Raw genomic sequence first — 14,232 nt, forward strand, 5'->3', positions numbered from 1 at the left:
TATCAAATGTAGACACAATAATATGAAAGAAGAACAAAACAAACTAATCTTGTTCAGGCAGCTATATTAATTATTCCTCAATACTAAGCATAATAGAAAACGTGTGTTAAACTGCTGAGGGAATGATGCATCAAGTCTTGAGTGAATGTGGCTTTGTCAATAGAACAAAGAAATGACAATCCTGGAAAAAAAAAGTTACCTACTCTCTAAGTCTGTTCGTAGCGTGTAGTGATACAGATGCACATGCGTTGCATACCTCTGCCATCTAGCTTAGGGCTCAGACGTTTACCATTGTTTTTCTTTGAAGAAGTCTTTAGATTTATTATGTTATATTACATGCATTTCTAAAGCACAACAATTACCCAAAGGTGTACTGGCGCTAACTACTATCCTCTGAGCACTGAACGTTGTAGACAAATTTACATGTCAAAGAACCAGGTTTTTAATCCTTTTATAAATGCCAAGAGGTCAGTGGCCTTTCTCAGATGGAAAGGAAGGTCAATCCAGGCCTTTGCAGCGCAGTCAATAAAGTTCTTCCTCCCCACAAAGTTTTTTAGTGGGTGGTACCAGCACCAATTTTACTCCTAGAGAGCGAAGTGATCCTTTGGGCATATACCACTGAAACTGCTGCTTCAGGTGGTCTGGTCCTGTTCCTTGTAGGGCCTTGTAAATGGTGCATAGGGATTTAAAAACGCACCAGTTTCCTAACAGGGTAACTAGTGCAGTCTTTTGATTTCATTGGAAATAGATGCAAATTTAGATGTGCTGATAAGCAGTCTTGCTGCCGCGTTTTGCAACAATTGAAGTTTATTCAGAAAACGTTCTTGAATATTCAGGTAAAGACTGTTACAGTAGTCCAGCCTTGAAAGGAAAAGTCCTGTAACAACTGTCCGCTGACTGTCGGCCGGCAGGGCAGTATTTTCTTGATCATTTTGAGACCGTAAGAGGTGGCAGATGGCACTGCATTAGCTTTGTCACCGAAGTTGAGCTTATCATCAACTATTACTCCTAAGTTTGTTATTGTCCTGGTGGGTGTAGGAAGAGTGCCCCATGTTTTTGGCCACCATTTTGGGGTCCAGAAATTGGCATCACTTCCAAATAGGATGACCTTAGTTTTGCCAGAGTTGAGCTTCAGGCAATTCTGTGGCATCCACCTCCCAACCGCTTCCATACAATCATGGAACCGTTTGCCTGTTCCCAATTCCTGTCCCGGCAGCAGACACACAACAATTTGTGTGTCATCTGGATACAAGTTAAGGCAAAAGCCAAAAGGAGGTGATCAAGGAGGCCAAAGCCGATACATACACATTAATAAAAAGTGTGGGTCTTAGAGATGACCGCTGAGGAACTCAACAAGGCAGGGAAAAAGGTTTGGAGTAGAATTCAACCAATGACCTGATTTGCATTCTGTCGGTTAGGAAGGATTTCAAAGCTACCATGCCTTACCCTGGACTCAGCATGCCAACAAACGATCCATCAACAACTCATGATGGACCTTATCATGGATCCAGCGTTAGGATGGCCTTGCCTCCCAGATCCAGGGCTTCCATAATCTCTTCGGTAGATTTTATAAGAGCAGACTCTGTACTGTGCCTTTCTCTGAAACCATATTGAGTGGAGTCGGGAGCTTGAGTTTCACGTAGTTAGGCACTCAGTAGCAAATTCATGGTTTTCTCGAACAGTTCTGCTGGAGGCGTGAGATGGCTGTAAATTGTTAGGATCCTTAGGGTCCAGACAGCACTTCTTTAGAGGTGGAAGTATTGAGGCTACCTTCCAAGGTTTAGGGAAGTGCCCTGCTTCAAACATTGCATTGAATAGAGAGGTAAGTGAAAGGGCAACAGGTCCCGGGGCAAGTTTGATCACAAGAGACTGGACAGGGATCATAGGGGGAGCCTGATCTTGCTGACATAAGGAGCCTTTTAGTGTCAATTGCAGATAGCGGCACAAATTTATCAAAGGTAGGGGGGAGGCCAGACAATTTACAAGGAGGCACTAGTCTCAATACTGCACTAGTTATAAAAGTGGGAGCCTATTACGTGTGGTGCAAAGATCACAATAAAAAAGAGCTCCTAATTTCCCAATAGTGAATGAATTCACATAAGCAATTACAAAAAGATGATCATCACACACATTATTTCCAAGCATGAGTATATTTACTGAAATTATTATCATCATGAAGCAAAGTCCAAGAAATTTCATGGAGATATAATCCAGAATTTATTTGGTAATTCTTTATTCTTTTTTTATTTTATTCTTCACAGTGTAGCAAACACGATTAGTCCCTTCCCTGGACTTCTTCAGTGCTCAGTCACGTAATGCTTTTTTTTTTATCCAGTAGCACAGTCTCTAACGTTTAAAAACACAAAATTCTTGTTCTGTTTACTTCTTATAGGAGTAGTAAGTCCAAAGCTTTTTACATCAAGCTATTACTTTTTATCAGTTATTCAGGCCAATGTCGGCCACCGCACCAGAGAAGTGCAGTCAGGGCAGCCGTCCGCCCCCCTCCGAGTGGTCACTGGAAATAGTATTATACAGGGGGGAGGCCAGATGCTGGATTATTTTCCTCTGTTAAGACTACCTTACCTACTGAGCTTGGACGGTTAAAAGCAGAGAAGATGACCTCCCACCTTATTCAGAAAGAGCACAGCAATTTCCTCGCATAATTCCTGGCTCGTCTGAATTTTAGATGGACAGGGGGAAGCCAAGCGAGATACAGTTTTAAAAAGCTCTTTAGCAGAGTTTTAAGTTAATTCGATCAAAGAACATTTTCTTTGCATAGAATAAAAGTTGTTCATAGATCACAAGTCTCTGTTTGTATATCTTTTTCTCTGCTTCCTTGTATTCTTTCCTCCAATACCGCTCAAAGCGTTTGCAGATGAGTTTTTGATTCCCTAGTTCCTCTGTGTACCAGGGGGCCAATGGCTGTGATCTTTTAGGAAACAGAATTTTTACTGGGGCTAGTTTTTATAAGCGGGCTCCACCCAGTTAGTATATCGGGTGGTGGCCTCCTCCACTCCTGTAGGCATCTGGCCAGCAGTTGTAATAAGCATTTCTTCTAAATCTGTGCCCTCATTGTTCCAGGCCCTAATTTCCATCTGCCTCTTAGGGCCCCCTCCAACGGCGCGATGATCTGGAAGGGCCAACTCAAATTGTACAGCTGCATGGTCTGTCCAGTCTAGAGGCAACAAATCAGTGTAAGAGAGATGTGGGTGGTTGGGAAAAAAATCCATCCAGAGTATACCCTGCCACATGGGTGGGGCCTGTCACGTGCTATTTAAGATCAGCACTATTCATCATATCTATGAAGACCACTGTATCCGTTTGCCGGAGTGCTTCCAGATAGTAGTTAAAATCTCCCATGATTGTAAAGGAGTCGGTGCAGAGCCCCTCTTCGAGCAGATTTCCAATTGAAGTTATAAAGGTGCTCCTAAGTCCCGGTGGTCTATATATTAACCCGTTGAGTGCGTTCGTCGGCCAACGGCCGTCGCGAGCACTACCTCGGTAGTGCTGTGCACGTCCGTTGGCCGAGGCGGCTCTGCCCGCGCAATTATAACGCCCGTACTGCGGCATATTTTACGCCGTAGTTAACGGGTTAAGAGGCCCTTACAAGTTTGGTGATGGGATAAGCTGAGGCTAAAGGAGAGTGCCTTGCAGGCTGGGTTTGAGGCCGCGTGAAAGACCACTTTAAACGAATTGTGATAAATTACTGCTAAGCCACCTCTCCCATTCCCCCCCCCCACCACCACCACCACCACCTTGGTTGGCCTATTTAGAGTGTGGCATAGGAACCCAGGTGGGGTGGCTTTGACTATATACAAGCCTGAGGCTTCATCTGTCCATGCTTCTATAAAAAACGTCAGTTTTAAATCCCCACTCTCTATAAGTGTCACACACACTGTACTGTACTTCACCAGAGATCTGACATTAAGCAATATGCATTTTAACACAGTTTTTTCATGCCAAATGTTTTTGGCTTTTTGTAATTAGTGGACTTGACAGTCTGGTATAGAAGTTTAGGCAAGGTACAGTTGCAGTTGGAACAGGTGACTAAAAGAGAAGAAGGCCTTGTGTTAAAAGTGAGACACATGCAGCCAATGTCCGTACCAGCCGGGTTCAGGTCGAGTAGTTGTTTACTGTAGTACTTTAGAGTAGTAGGTTTCCCTGGTTTCAAATGGACAGGGGTGCTGGCGCTGAGAGCTGGCCGAGCGCGGACAGAAGACGGGCTTGCCTTTGACGCGATAGCTGGATTCAGCATGTCTTAATATATTGTCAGGGGAAAATAACTAGTTCCCTGATAATACCACCCCCATAACGGCGGCTCCGCTCTAACTAGCGCAGTCCCCCAGGGATTAAATGTGCTGAAACCCCACCCTTGGTTCTCACTGTGCATAGGGGCAGACTTCATTTTAAACTTTTTTGAACAGTGGGTGAGCGATTGTATGGAGGGTTGGGTGAGTGTGGGTTACTGCACCATGTCTACAGTGCAGTGTGAATTGAGTAATAAAGGAGGGGATCTGCAATCATCACAAGCTTCAGAGGAGGCTGGTGAGCGCATGTGAATCCACAGCACTACATGTTAAGAACAGATGCCTAAAGGGTTACACTTTCTGTTTGACGCATGTGTGGCTAGGGATACCAATTGTTGGACCTGACCTTGTGGCGTGGTTCCCCCCCCGCTACTCAGCTCCTTGTTAGCCAAGCTCCGTACCTAGAAAGCCCTAGCTGCCCTGCCCATGTCCGACCAAACGCCCACATCGGCATGTCCCCGGCCACCTTCTCAGCCCGCGCGCCCCAAACCCGCAAGGCCCCATAGGCCCACCGGCAGCCATTTTCCCTTCCCGAGATCCCTGACTCCGTGGGCCTAGCATGACCCCAGCCCCAGCGCAGCGTAGGCTCCAGACGCGCCAGCCCCCGTTGGGAGGGAGAGAGCTACCCTAGTGAGAGAAGACAAGGAGTTTCGATGGCACCTCCGGCCTCCCCTGGAGACTGGTTTCTGTCACACCTCTGGTCTTCCCCTGGGGGCCAGTTTCGATTGCACCTCTGGCCTCCCAGAGTGATGGCTCCAGACCTGCTGGGCGTCTGGGAATTCCCGGTCGCATCCTCAAAGGGATCAAAGGACCAACCGCCGGACCTCATCCACGGGCCGCCCCCAGAACCTCGGACCTCCGCCTGCGAGGGTCCGGACATCAAAGGGCCACTGGACTATATCAAGGCCCGCCCCTGGACTAGCGGGCAGTTGTATCTTGGACAAGGAAGCCTTGCTGATCTGATCGCGGATGAACTGAACCTCGTAAACTCTTCGAGCCCTGCTGACGCTGTCACGGCTCATTCTCGGAACTGAACCATCGGAGCCCTGCTGACCTCGTCGCGGCTCAAGCTTGAACTTTGAAGATCTACACCGAATCTCCTGAGCCCTGCTGACGTGGTCACGGCTCTCAACGAACTACCCTCCGGATCGAGCCCTGCTGACTTCGTCGCGGCTCGAGGAGTACTCTAGTCCGGCTGGACTATCGACCATACCAACACGAGTTGAGTCGTCCTCAAGTGAGTAGGAGCACCAGTGCGGCCCCATCTTCCGTAACCCCCCGGCTCGAGGATTGAGAGTTGTGCGCAGGGTACGCTACGTACTGGCCTATGAGACTGAGACTGTCCCGCTACCCCCCTTCCTGAAACATTGAGACTTTTGCGATCCCTCGATCGTTGTATATAAGAGTGCTGATTCTGTTGCTTATATAAAGAAGTTGCTATCGAAATCCCACGGTGTGGGGTCGGTTCATAAGTGTGGTGTGATCCTCGTGTGTACGATTCAATACTTGAGGTCTCCCCCGGTGGGGATCTCTCGTTAAGGCTCGTGATTATTGGTGGGAGAGGTGGGTCTCGGAGGAGTCGGGTAGACATAACCTGGCCCCTGGGACTGCCCCTTCTAACACCAATAATCTGCATCAACTGTAAAGCAGTGCCCTTCATAAGCAGGGCTATAGAGTACATGATGCAGATGTGTGGCACAAACGCCATAAAATCGTCTGACCACCTATAGCCTACTGGTAGCCTAAGATGGCAACAAAGTAGTCTTTGGTAAATGTATGGTACTAATCAGGTGGACGCTTTGCAGATGCCATGCAGCGGGATGCTCCCTAAGAATGCCATGGTTGCCCATGGTTACGGGTGGAGTGTACCCTAGACGGACAGGTTTGCCTTGTGTTAGCAGGTTCGGATGTAGTGGACCGTCCCTCTAGGTATACCTGCCTTGGAGATGGAATGACCCTAGTGAGGTCCTGCAAAGCCTTACAAATAAATGTTCTGAATTACGAAAAGGCTTGGTCCTGTCAATGTACTTAAGAGCTCTTGTAACATCTAACATGTGTAGAGCTCGTTCCACTATTGAATCTGGCTACTGAGAATAGACTGGAGCTCTATAGTCGGACTATAGTGAAAAGGTGGCTTTAGAATTTAGAGAACTACTATCTTTGAAAAACTAAATGAATGGTTAATTTAAGAGGAGTGCTTGCAGCTTGCGAATATATCTGAGGTTGTTATGAATATTGTGTCTTTTTCTCTTCTGGGTATTCCCCTTCTAGAGTTAGGTTAGCTAATCAAGCAAATGTGAGTGATTGATAGAATTCCAATTTAGTTTCTAATCTGTTCTGTAACTGGATAGTCACGTGTGTCTGAATATAGTCAAGAGTATTTTATCTAAATGCCAACCATTCTATTTTACATTCGGTTACTAATTTTGAAAAGATGGCTAATAAATACATCTCATTTACTGCTGTTAATGAAAAGGACAGTCTTGCAGAATGAAAGGCAATCAATCTACTCTATGCTAATTGTGTTTAACAGTTTCTACAACAATTAAATAAAGTTCTAAAAGCACAAAGAGGCTATGGGACAGGCCATGCAGAATCACTGTAGGAAAGTGCCCCTTTTTCTCATGGTCTATGGCCAGAATTTTGGCCTCAAGGGCTACTCTTCTGGCTAGTCTTTCCACCTCCAGATCTGGGTCCTCTAGTTCTCGGACTTGGAGCATCAGGTGCAGTGATGGATTCAGGCATCTGGTTTTGGCAGTTCCGGAGTCCTCAGAGTCCTTTCTTTGGAGTTTCTGTACTATACAGGAAACAGTTCCTCTGTTCCATGGAAGGCCTTGGTTCTTTATTGAAGGCAGGTAGTCCTTCCAGGTTTTGGAGGTGTAACAGCTAAAGGCCGAGACGTCTTTGATGCAGTTTTTCGCTGAGGAATAGCAGGCCGGTCAACATGGCTGGCGCCAAGTCAGTTTGTCTCTTCAGTCTTCTGCTTTCGTGGCTCTTCAGTGTCCTTCCTAAGTCATCAGGATCTGCTCTTCTGATGCAAGGGGCTCTCCTAAGTATATCTTAGGATGGTACTATCCTGGGGTGGCACGCCTACCTGACTAGCTAATTATCACACTGTCTAGGTGCGAAGGGGGCTCTGGACAAAGGAGATTAGCTACCTCACCTGTGAGGGAAGCCAGATTGCCAGCCTAGGAAGGCTAATCAGCATGTCATCCAGTGGGATGGGCATGACAACCTTTTCCTGGACAGTCTTTTGTCCAGGGTCTCCTGAGAGATAAAGACTCTCAACCTAGGATGTCAGAACAGTGTCTCAAGTGACAGCCTGGCAGAACCCAGTCAGGTAGGTTTTCAGGAGGCACCTCTAAAGGTGCCCTCTGGGGCAATATATTGGCAAATCCATCCCTGGAATCCGTGTCGGTTTATCAATAAGAGATGTTTGATACCAAACATCCCTATCTTCAGTGAAGCCATCTTGTAGCTGGGGAACTCAATTTCACCAGTGTCTAGAACTTGTTTTAAAATGGCTTCCCAAGTCATTTATTTTTGCATATTTATATAGCACGCACAAGACCCGAAGGTATTGGAGCGCTTCACATGAGCACCGGTTACTTACACATTCAGGCACGGGGAGATTAAGTGATTTGCCCAGAATCACAGGATGTGGACGCGACCACAAGGCTCGAACCCTGGTTTTCAGCACCAAAGTCTGCAGTCTAGTCGAAGGACCACATCCTCTCCCCACTTGTACTGGCAGTAATAAGACTGACCAGCACAAGGGTATATCTGCTCATGCAGGTATGCCCTCATATGTAATATTCAGCACTCTGCCTCAGGGCTGCCAGGCCAGCTGTCGGGGTGACTTAAAAATATTACATGCTGTGTTAGGGGACATGGCACAGAGGGATGTGTGACATATCGTGTTTCACTTTTGTCTGCAACAAGGCACTCACTTGGTGAGAGGTCGCTTCAGAAAGCACAGTTCGTGCTGCTGCCCTTAGGGACCCTCTTCAATACCTCAGGCCCTAGGTACCAGGGGTACCATTTACTAGGGACTTACAGAGGGTGCTGTTTTGTTTTGTTAATAGTAGGAAAAATTGTACAATAGGAGCAAAAGGTAACAAGGAAAATGCTACTTAACAGTATGCATCTGTTCTTGGCATGTAGAGCTGCAGATTCCTACACTTTGCATTAGATCGCCACCTGGTGTTGGGCTCTGATGATTGCATGTTGTTGTCGTCTTGGAAGAAGTCTTTGTAATCACGAGATAGGTGACTCCTCCCGTGGAAGATAGTGTGCATGGGCATCGGCTTCATCCTTAGATTGTTTTTCGCCATGATGGGAAATGATAGAGTTAGTAGAAATAAAGAAGGGATGTCCATGCTTGTATATCTATTTAAGATAAAAACTGGACAGGTCCCGGGGAGGCGGGAGGGCGTGTAGGAATCTGCAGCTCTACATGCCAAGAACAGATGCATTTTCCGTTCGAGGCATATGAGCTGCAGATCCTACACTTTGCATCGATTGTGCAGCAGTGTCTCCCCTAGCAGTGGTCTCCTGTATCCGTTGCAGTAGTTTGAAAGAGTATTGAGGACAGCTTGGCCTACTGCAGCTTGCTGCTTGGTTTGCACATCAACACAGTAGTGTTTAGTGAAGGTGTGTGTTGTAGACCATGTTGCCGCCTTGCAGAGGTCTTCTAGGGATATGTTCCCTAAGAAAGCCATGGAGGCTCCTAGTTTGCGTGTGGAGTGCGCTCTAGGAGGAACTGTTAATGTGCGTTTTGCCTTGTGATAGCATATTTGTATACATTTAACAATCCACATTGCAATTCCCGATTTAAAAATGGGCTAGCCTTTATGTGGTGGAAAGAAAGCTACAAATAGTTGCTTTGTTTTGCAAAAGGATTTGGTCCTATCAATGTAATAGAGAAGAGGTATTTTTACATCTAGTGTGTGTAGAGCTCTCTCTGCTACATAGTCTGGGTTTTGAAAAAACACTGGTAACTCTACTGATTGGTTTAGATGAAAAGGAGTAATTACTTTAGGATTAGTCCTTAGCACCACCTGGTTACAGTGTAATTGTAAAAATGGTTCTTGTATAGTGAAAGCTTGAATTTCACTAATTCTCCTAAGAAAGGTAATAGCAACAAGCATTGGAAATGCAATAGGTCTCGCATTAGAAAAGTTGGAGCTATTGGTCTTGTAAATGACAAATATTTTATTTATGTGTTGGTTTTTAAAATAGCTAAATGGATAGCTTTGTCATTTACAATGCCAATAGTTATAACTTTCGCCAATGTGACACCTAAAGCATTTAGAATGCAACATGTTTTGTATTTACGTGACTTAGATGGCAGCTCTGGTCGTTAGGCCACATCTCTAGAGAGCACGAGAGTGCAGCAGGGGACAGAGGCACAGAGAGGGAGCAGAGAGTGCAGCAAGGAAGAGAAGCATGGAGAGGGAGCCCAAGAGTGAAGCAAGGGTGAGATGCACGGACAGGGAGCCTGAGAGTGCAGCAGGGGACAGAAGCATGGAGAGGGAGACAGAGTGTATCAGGGGCGAGAAGTACGGACAGGGAGCCCAAGAGCGAAGCAGGAGAGGGAGTCTGAGATTATAGAAAGGGAGAGAGTTGAGTATAGAAAGGGAGACGATGAGTTTGGGAGAGAGGCATGAGAGGTGGAAGGCAGAGCAATGGAGATAGACCTGGGAAAGGAGTAGCCATGGGGGAGATGAAGATGAGAACAGGGAAAAACTAGTGGTGTTGACTAATGCCGAAATGGTATAAATGATGCTGTGTTAGTGCTCATTGACAATCGTGTGTACCTTGAGGAGAGATGGGAGAGGGGAGGGGAGAGAAGGGAGAGTGAGGAAAGAGGGGAGAAAGGGAGGAGAGTGTGGAGAGAGAGGGTAGAGGAGAGAGAAGGAGGAGTGTGGAGAGAGATGGGAGATGGTAGAGGGGAGGGGAGAGGGGGGAGAGAGAGAGGAGAGAGGAAACAGGAGAGGGGAAAGTGGTGAGAGGGTGGAGAGTGGTGAGAGGGTGGAGAGTGGTGAGAGGGTGGAGAGTGGTGAGAGGGAGGAGAGTGGTGAGAGGGAGGAGAGTGGTGAGAGGGAGGAGAGTGGTGAGAGGGAGGAGAGTGGTGAGAGGGAGGAGAGTGGTGAGAGGGAGGGTAGAGTGGGGATAGAGGGGGAGGGGAAAGTGATGGGAGAGAGAGGAGTGAGGGGAAAAAGAGAAGGGAGGGAAGAGTGATGGTGAGAGTGAATACTGGTGAGGTGGGATGAGAGAAGATCGTTGTTATAGGGGAGAGTGGTGAGAGGGCAGAGTGGGGAGAGGGGAGAGCGGTGAGAGTGGTGAGAGGGGAGAGTGGTGAGAGGGTAGAGTGGTCAAAGGGCAGAGTGGTGAGAGGGCAGAATGGTGAGAGGGCAGTGTGGTGAGGAGAATGGTGAGGAGAGGGGAGAGTGGTGAGGAAAGGGGAGAGTGGTGAGGAGAGGGGAGAGTGGTGAGGAGAGGGGAGGGGAGAGTGGTGGTGAGGGAAGAGTGGTGGTGAGAGGGGAGAGTGGTGGTGAGAGGGGAGAGAGGGGAGAGTGGTGGGGAGAGAGGGGAGAGTGGTGCGGAGAGGGGAGAGTGGTGAGGAGAGTGGTGTTGAGAGGGGAGAGTGGTGGGGAGAGGGAAGAGTGGTGAGGAGAGTGGTGTTGAGAGGGGAGAGTGGTGGTGAAGGGGGAGAGTGGTGAGAGGGGAGGAGAGAGTCAGGCCTGGAGAGAGTGAGGAGAGGGGTGAGTGAGGAGAGAGAGAGGGATTGGAGAGGGAGTGTAGTGGTGAGAGGGGAGATGGGGAGAGGGGTGGGTGAGGAGAGGGGTGAGTGAGGAGAGGGGAGAGAGGAGTGAGTGAGGAGGGAGTGGGATTTGAGAGAGGGAGGGGAGAGTGGTGGGAGGGGAGAGGCGAGGGGAGAAAGGGGAGAAAGGGGAGAGAATGAGGGGTGAGTGAGAAGAGAGGAGGGAGGGGAGGTTGAGGAGAGAGGGAAGATGGGAGGGGGGAGAGTTATTTTTCACTTTTCAAAAAGCCTTTTAAAAAAATCTCTCAACCTTTTTTTATTTGCACCTTTCTAACCAGTCCTTGGTTCGAGGGCAGCTAAGGTATGCACTTCCTGGAGACAAGCATATGATTTATGAGGTATTTGTGCTTGACTTGATAGCCATGTTATTGCGTCTTATCAGTTGCTGGAAACTTCCCTGTTATGGAGCCCCCATGTTTGTCCGGCATGAAAGTGAGTTTTACCATCTAACCATCTTCCCAGCCCCTTGCCAAAGCCTTCCCGGTGTAAGCTTCACATAGGCAACGTTGAATTTTCTTTCTGCGTACATATTTAATGCCCGTGCAACAAACAAGAAACTTTAAAAAGCAAGTGGGAAGTCAAGCTGCGGTGCGCCGTGAGGCAGTTGGGTTCCCGGAAGAGACAGAGCTAGGAGGGTGGATAGAGGAAGTGTGCACATGCCAATCGTTTGCGGAATTAACGCTTTCTAGCCGAATTTGTTTATGCAGCGACGCACAGATACCGATTTTCATGCATGCTCTTTCCAAGCGAAAACTAGAGAATATGTAGACAGTAACTATTCATTTGGACACACTCTCACGGAGACCACTTACTTGACATGGCAGCAGTAACAGTTATGCTGAGATGTGCACCCCACCAGTAGTGCTGGATCTATGAAACATGTGAAAATGTGCCCACCCCGCCTGCAACGCATGCTGGGAATGGAAATTCTGCAACGAGGTTGGTTAATAATTATACATTAGCAAGCATATGGTAAGCCTAATAAAAATTGCATTTAAGAGGAACAGCAGCAGAGGTTCCACTCTGTTTTCTAATACTGCTGCGATTTCGTTTGATGACGCACCTAATACTACTGCAGCTCTTGTTATCACACAAACAAATTTGAATGCTCCGCCATAAAAAAACAAATACGGCAAAGCAAGGCTGCAGGTGCAGTAGCAGATTGAAGTGTTGATTAGAATCACTTGCAAAGTAACGTAGATCTGAAAAATAAGTCTTTCCGGAGTGAACTGAGAAGCCATCTTGGTGAGGTCTCTTCCTCTTGGAGCATGCCCAGTGGCACAAAGAGCTAACCATACCAGCCATCTTGATAGTGACTCTCTGAGATGGTTGCCTGTATACCTGCCAAACTTAACAAGTTTAACTTACTGCTGATTAAAAAAGTGCTGTGTCAATTCATGTGAGGGCTGCCCAGTGCAGACAAAGCTCCCCTGTGGATTAGGTTGTCAAACGGCATCACGTGGTCCCTTAGAGCATGTGAGGCCGGACAGTGACATTAGTGTAAAAAAAAAAAACTGAATATGTCCGCGCTCACTCCTCCTTGCAGCCACCTGGCTCAATGTAACAGATGACAAGAAAGAACAACCTCCTCGTCACATACTCAACATGAGGTTATGCTCTTGAGAAAAGCAAGGATGCAAACACCTCCATTAAGGAATATGGGTAACTTTTTACAGCGGCAATGCAGAGAAAACACCCTTGCTTAGCCTTAACCATGCGCGAGAAGGTAGGCTGATCATTAAATTACAGAAGTGGAGCTTTAACTCCGGCACCTGCTTTCTTTATTTCTGTAAGCGCTTCCTGTTGAGGTTTAATTTTTGGGACACTGACCTGCCCTGCACTAATAGCGATCAGATTCTGCACGAGGTACGTTCAGAAGAAACGCCTTTGTCACGTTGTGTGCAGTAACATCACAACCCTGATTCACACTTGTGCCATGAATCAGCTTAAAGCCCCGCTCACTGCAAATTGTGCTAGTTGAGAGTAGCCTATACTTTGTTTTATTCAAAAGATGTATGTAAATTAGTGTATCGCAGCGTACGGAAGTAGTAGGGTAGGGCTTCCAGCAGCGGGTGATTTTCACAACACAGTGAATGCTGGTCCATTACTGCAGATTAGGCTTGTTTACGTGATGAAGTGCATCTGTTGTTTTCCAAACAGAGTGCTTGGTGCGGCGCCCCTGGCTACTATTTACAGCACACTGGGGTGCTGTGACACACTTATATTATGAAGCACTGAGGAGCATTAATATAAATTTAACAAAAAAAAAAAAAAGTGATCTCGGAGGGGTCCTGGGGGCGGGCAGGCAGAGCTGTGGGAGGGCTAAGTGAGTCGGCATGCTTAAAGCTAAAGCAATTAATAAAACAAGGCAATATGAGTAACAAGCAGCTCTAATAATGCTAAGTTTCTAACCCCATTAGGATCTGTAACTGTGTGAAGCTTTTTTTCAGGTGGTTGAGCAACAGGAGGAGGCAAGCAGAAGAAGTGAAACTGGAAGATCGTATCTGTGAGCCTTGCAATTCGTGTATCTGCTGCAATAAAACGAGACGGGAGGAGTGGGGAACAATAGAGAGGAGGTGTGGAGAAGTCATGGAAGTTGGGTGAGAGTCACAGGTAGTGGCTGTGAGCCAAGAAAACGCAGGGAGGGGGGGGGGGGGGGGGGATAAAAAAATACACATTAAACAAGTTAAAAAAAAAGGAGACACGGCCGGCCGGTCATGAAACTGAAAGCACGGCCGGCCGGTCGTGAAACTGAAAGCACGGCCTGCCGGCCGAGAAAGCCTTTGAAGCCGCAGGGGGTGGAGCAGCACCAAGCTGGGCAACAGATGGCTGACAATTTGATGCTGTGCACGTGCATTTTAGGTCAATGCGCTTGCGCATTGACCTAAAAGCGCACGGGCTCAGCACAAAATCGCCACTTGGGTAAAGTCTGTTTAAGTGCCTATAGTCTCGCTCTGCTCAATGCGCATGCGCATTGAGAGGTGAGACCTAGAAAGGAAAGCTGTTTTCCATGAGCCTGGTAAGAACAATGTTTAGGTTCCACACTGGAGAGGGTGGTAACCTGGGAGGAATGACTCTTTGCAATTCTTCCATAAAATC

The 14,232-nt window shown here is 47.3% G+C and overlaps 1 protein-coding gene across 1 annotated transcript in view; it reads right to left on the minus strand.

Moving 5' to 3' along the window:
* The window catches only part of DDX42 (DEAD-box helicase 42), a 401,460-nt gene that overhangs the window by 168,602 nt on the left and 218,626 nt on the right, over positions 1-14,232 (minus strand). The window lies entirely within an intron of this gene.

Source organism: Lissotriton vulgaris, chromosome 5 (genome assembly GCF_964263255.1).
Source record: "Lissotriton vulgaris chromosome 5, aLisVul1.2, whole genome shotgun sequence".
NCBI lineage: Eukaryota > Metazoa > Chordata > Amphibia > Caudata > Salamandridae > Lissotriton > Lissotriton vulgaris.